Genomic DNA, 5843 nt, shown 5'->3' on the forward strand with positions numbered 1-5843 from the left:
GAAAACAGGCATGTGGGTTGGAAATTACATTAACTTCCGGTACATCAACGGGACAGGTTAGAAAACGCGTGTTACATCACTAATACCTTTAATATTAACAAAGATTGTTAAACACAAAACATAATAAAACTGCAAATAGACTTTCTGCTCATCGGGCAAAGGTTAACTTCGATAACAAACATGCTTTGTAGTAGCACATGACCGACGACATGGTCGTACTGATCTGATTCAAACAAAATCCAGACTTATAATATTCCCTCCATTTTGAATACATGCGTTAGACATATTAAGAAGTCGTTCACGCTTATCACGTTTAGTCTATGAATTTAAAATTTAAATATGTAAACGTTTGATATTTTATTGATATGCTCTTGAATGATTATAATATACATTATTAAATGTGCATCTATGTTTCCTAGATATCAAGACAACCATTGATTCATCACACGACAAATGTATATCCGCCATGTTTTCAGCAATATCGGATTCCTCGAAGTATGCATTTGTTTTGATTCCTAGAAGCTGTACAGATCAGCTCCAACCGGTGTGCAGTAGGAATCAGCGTACGCAAACCGGTGTGCAGTAGGAATCAGCGTACGTCAACCGGTGTGCAGTAGGAATCAGCGTACGTCAACCGGTGTGCAGTAGGAATCAGCGTACGTCAACCGGTGTGCAGTAGGAATCAGCGTACGTCAACCGGTGTGCAGTAGGAATCAGCGTACGTCAACCGGTGTGCAGTAGGAATCAGCGTACGTCAACCGGTGTGCAGTAGGAATCAGCGTACGTCAACCGGTGTGCAGTAGGAATCAGCGTACGTCAACCGGTGTGCAGAAGGAATCAGCGTACGTCAACCGGTGTGCAGTAGGAATCAGCGTACGTTAACCGGTGTGCAGTAGGAATCAGCGTACGTCAACCGGTGTGCAGTAGGAATCAGCGTACGTAAACCGGTGTGCAGTAGGAATCAGCGTACGTCAACCGGTGTGCAGTAGGAATCAGCGTACGTCAACCGGTGTGCAGTAGGAATCAGCGTACGTCAACCGGTGTGCAGTAGGAATCAGCGTACGTCGTCATTGTGTCAGAATCTTTCAATAATCAAAATAGTTTCAAATAAGAAATCTAACAGAACGTTTAATATAACGTGTCTTATTTTCTTAAATGCATATCCTCTTTCTGTCATTTTTTTGAGTGATTAAAATGTAATTTTAATTTTAAATTCTCATATTCAGATCCGAAGATATCGCTACGCATTTTTATTAAATATGATACTTATAATTCTTAACAGTATGTAATTGTTCAATAATGCTGATTTTTGTATAAGAAATAAAACACCTTTAACCACGTCGTTCATTCTATGCTGAACTGCATATTCATCGTTTTAAATAACATTTCTTACTTACCTGAACACGTTTAGGTGTATCAATAGTCGAGCAAACCTCATCAGACTGGTTTGAAGCAGTAGAGACATGTACATTATGGTCACCGGGCAGCATTGCAAAAGGTCAATTTGCAAAAGGAATAACTACTTTTCTTTCGAATGTAAATATTGTTGACGGAACATATTACTGGACTAATCTGGTGAAGAAAATCTATCTGCCGGATGACGGCTATACCTTACCGCGTGAGTATGACTATAATAGATCAAGTATCAACTATAGCTCATATACTCACATTTGTTGTGCTGGATACTGTTTAAATTAAAAATCAAAGCGCTGAAGGTACTGAAGTTGTTCGCTGTTGTCGTCCTTGATTAGCTTGTGCGCATTGCACAGGCTAATCAGTGTGCACAGGCTAATCTTATTTGACGTGCATTAAGCCCCGTTTTCCCTGAAAGCAGCCAATATGTACAGATTTTAATGATTAACACTAGACTGGCCAATGTCGACTTACAAGCTGGTATATAAACTTACTGCTAGAGGGTATATACACTCACTGCTAGAGCAGAATCATTTGTCGTCTGCTACAGACAGTCAGCGGTAATCGTTCCTTTCAGAGTGAGTTGTGATTCTTACCGTACTTAGGCTTCTAAGCACATACTGATTTGCAAAATATGTTCTGTAAATTTAGCTAGCCGCTAACGCGACCAACTAAAAAACTATTCGGTGAGTAGCAAAGTACTATGGGCAGCATTTGACAAGAATAATTTTGCTCTTTTATTGTAAAAATTATACTTTAAATATATTGTTTATTTTATTCTTCATTGTGTATACAACTATAAAACCGTAAGTTAAAAGATATACGCACATGTTGAAAACATAATATATATCATAATTTATAATTCAATAGTTGCATAATACATACTTACTTTTCTCTATGAAAATAACATATATTGGCTTGTGTATTGATTTATTTCTCTGCTACAGAATAGGTAAATTACAAATATATTGCCATTATTCACAATTACTCATAAAAGCATATACATTTTATGACGTGTTCGTATCTGTTTATGCCACTGCATTTACAGACGCTGACTTATATTTGGGATGTGGATACGTCGTCAAGTCCGCGCCAAATATCCAATACGGTGATTGCTGTCAAGAAATGGCTGTTAATTGCGACAACAATAATGACAGAAATGATAAAGATCGAGAAAAAGATGTTCTTTACGATAAAAGTACTCTCCGAAATGACATAAGTCGAAACAATGCCGTCGTTTGTGTCAACAGTACTGTCTTTTGTGATCGAGATAATATCTATGGATGATCTGTGCCAATTACACCAAGTAAGTTTTGGATCGATGTTGTCATCAAAATAACGATATAATATAGAAACAATCAAACAAAGTACTCAAACTTATATTTATATTTTATATATTAATAGCCGAGCGGTATCAGTGATGTTGCATTTTATGAACTTTCTTAAACACAACGCATTAAAAAGATAAAATAAGTCAGTTTCTGGTTTCTGCAGTTGTATTTATTAGAGCAGTAGATCTATCATAACTTGTACCATAAAAACAGCACTATGTTTGGTAAGTTACACAACAAGGTCATTTTAGTACTTAGCAGTTATAATGGATGATGGCGATGGAACCAGTCGTCACTCTTTAGTTGTTGTTTATATTTTAGTTCAAAGAAGGTTTAAAACGTAAGTTAAATAAAGTAAAGATGTAGACTTATTTAAGATATGATAGCGTAAATGAGTCGTATATTTTAGTTAATACCTTTGTTGTTGGCTTTTGACATCTTGGAAAAAGGTTCTTGTCACTTAAGTTACGAGCCAAGTATAACGACTGAGCCAAGTAACGACTGACTTTATCACAACAAACAGCTCTTTTTATAGGCTGTTGCTGAGGCTGGGCTTTGCTGGCAACCAATCAGTACCAGACTTTCATGAAAGTATTTAACTGCGTAAAAGGGTTTTTCCATCATAAACAACATTTGCTAAAACAGCATTGCAAGTCTTACAAGAAAGCATCACATCAAGAAAATATTATGCATCACTAAACAATGCTTTCACAACATTTCTAAAGCATAATGACAATATTTCGTCTTACACACAGTGAAAGCAATTCGAAAGCATTGCGCGAAAGTACTTTAAATAGTGTCCTACCAGCAATAATATCTGAAAGGACTACTAGCTGTATAAGTAACATTGTATACAATAAAACAGTTAACAAGTCATAATACTACGCATAACCATTCAGAAAGAAAATTTCCTCAAAAAGATATGAATTATCCGAGTAGAATTAAATTACTACGGCATGGCCTTCGACATTGCAAATGACTGACCTATTGTAACATTCAACTCGCGTTCAATTTATAAGCTGGCGATTCAAATTACAAGTAATGGTGATTCAATAATGGAGAAAGCATTAACTGGATTTAACAAACATTTGATAAGGTTTGTTAAACTAGATATAAACAAGTACAATTTGGATTATTAAAGTTAAAGAGGTAAGGCCTTCTTATGTGTACATATTTCGGACATGATACTCGGATAACAGTAATACAGGGTATTACTATATATATATATATTATTTAATGATGTTTGCGCGCTGGAAATTCTCTTTTTTTGTGTTCTCCTTTTGGACGAATCTCGCACACGATGATAGATTTATCTTAGGACTTGAGGATTTGATTTCGAAAGATGATAATATGCTGTGTTTGTTTAGGAACATGAATATCTTCGAGAAAATATTGAGTTATTTATTCATTTTTGACGTAGGTGACGTATATTGGTGTTTCTGTCGGTGGATTCATTAGTCTTATCGCATTCATCGTAGCAGCAACGATCATATATAAACGGAGGTACGTATTACCAACTAAATTATTATGTTATATGTTCAAAGTCGTATTGACTTGAAACAAGCAACTTTCCTATGTATGCCAGACTAAAATAAATATGTGAGCATTTTGGCACATTTCGGTACAATGTATGATCAGAAGATTTAAAAGATGAAGCATTTAAAACGGTTGATTTAGGAATAATTTGGGTAGTTCCTTTAGTTTAAATTGCCATGAAATAATTTTAGTACCTGATTGTCATTTTGCACTATAGAAACTGCACCAAAAAGGATTCAATTAATGAACGAACGCATACATGTGGCAAAAGTGATAATTCAAATGAAAGCCGATATGTTAACGTCACCAATATTTACACAGAAATAAATGAAGCCCACCTGGATGGTCCGAGAGAATTTAATGACAATGCTAACAGAATCGATTACGCATCTGATTGCTACTCTGGTTAGGACTATGAATCTTTGTCGTCTGCAGAGGACAGAGTGAATTATCCGCTGTATGGTCAAATGTTGAATAATGAACAAATCTCGGACGACAGGCTCACCGTCGGTTGTGGGTTCAAAGAAGATTATCAAACGGAAAAAGTATATAAAGGCAAGCGCTATGAAAATATTGAGATATAAACATTATGAGCACGCGGGCATTAGCTAGTTAACTCTGAAGCCTGCGTCGAACTAAATACATGGTATGAGGTCGAACAGTTCAATGTACGGAACAACTTGCTTATTTAAATGTATGTAATGCCAGCTCTATTATTAAGATTATTTGTTAAAGAGTTAGAGCATTATTTTCAGTGCAACATTGATGCAGGCTTAAGTATTGATGATTTTATTGTAATTTTGTAATTGCTTCTTGATGACATTGCTATCATAAAACTCCTGAGGAAACTCAGAGACATGTAGATTTTTCATATTGTTGTACGTATAACAACAAAAAATGAATTTCCGAAAATGTGAGGCGTTATAAGCAAACGAAAAATGGATCTATAAAAGCCAACTTATCGAAGTTGTTGATGAGTTGGACTATTTTCGTTCTGTATTTAATCACACTGGCAACTTTTGTAAAAACATGGAATATCTCAATGGAAAGGCAATAAAATCCTTATGTGTTCTTTTTTGCAAATGCAACGACTTTCATATTTTGCAAAACACAATTTCTCTACTATTCGATGCATTTGTAGAACCAATACTTAATAATTCTTGTTAAGTTTGAGCCTATACCAAATCAAAGGAGTATCAAAGAATTCGCCTTAAATTCTATAAAAGATTATTAATAGTAGGAAGCAATACGTTTACTGCTGCGGTTCATGGTGAACTGGGAAGATATCCACGCTATATACATATATACCTTAGAATAATTAAACCATTAAACCTTGGTTTAAAATTATGACTGTAATAATATTATACTAAGTGGTATTTATAAAGAGACTCTTAAAGACTGTATTAATAGCAAGAGACATTGGTTACAATGTAAACTAGAAATGGCGCTGCAGAGGCCGACGCGTATCCCCACGCCGCATGTCATAAGATAAGTGCAGTATCAATTAGAAGTGAATCGGTGTAAAAATGAAGAAGTTATAGTAAAAGGCAATTTGGCGTGGGT

General features: G+C 35.4%; 1 long non-coding RNA gene across 4 annotated transcripts; it reads left to right on the forward strand.

Annotated features, from left to right (window-relative positions):
• The first annotated feature begins 569 nt into the window (after nt 1-569).
• Nucleotides 570-5242, forward strand: LOC127880720 (uncharacterized). 4 transcript variants are annotated; one of them, XR_008049709.1, is made up of 5 exons: nt 570-811; nt 1412-1618; nt 2462-2719; nt 4165-4247; nt 4498-5242. It is a non-coding gene; the product is annotated as an uncharacterized LOC127880720 (long non-coding RNA). The 4 variants fall into 4 exon arrangements; XR_008049711.1 differs by having other exon boundaries at nt 4602-5242; XR_008049712.1 differs by having other exon boundaries at nt 4716-5242.
• The last annotated feature ends 601 nt before the right edge of the window (nt 5243-5843 follow it).

Source organism: Dreissena polymorpha, chromosome 5 (assembly GCF_020536995.1).
Source record: "Dreissena polymorpha isolate Duluth1 chromosome 5, UMN_Dpol_1.0, whole genome shotgun sequence".
NCBI lineage: Eukaryota > Metazoa > Mollusca > Bivalvia > Myida > Dreissenidae > Dreissena > Dreissena polymorpha.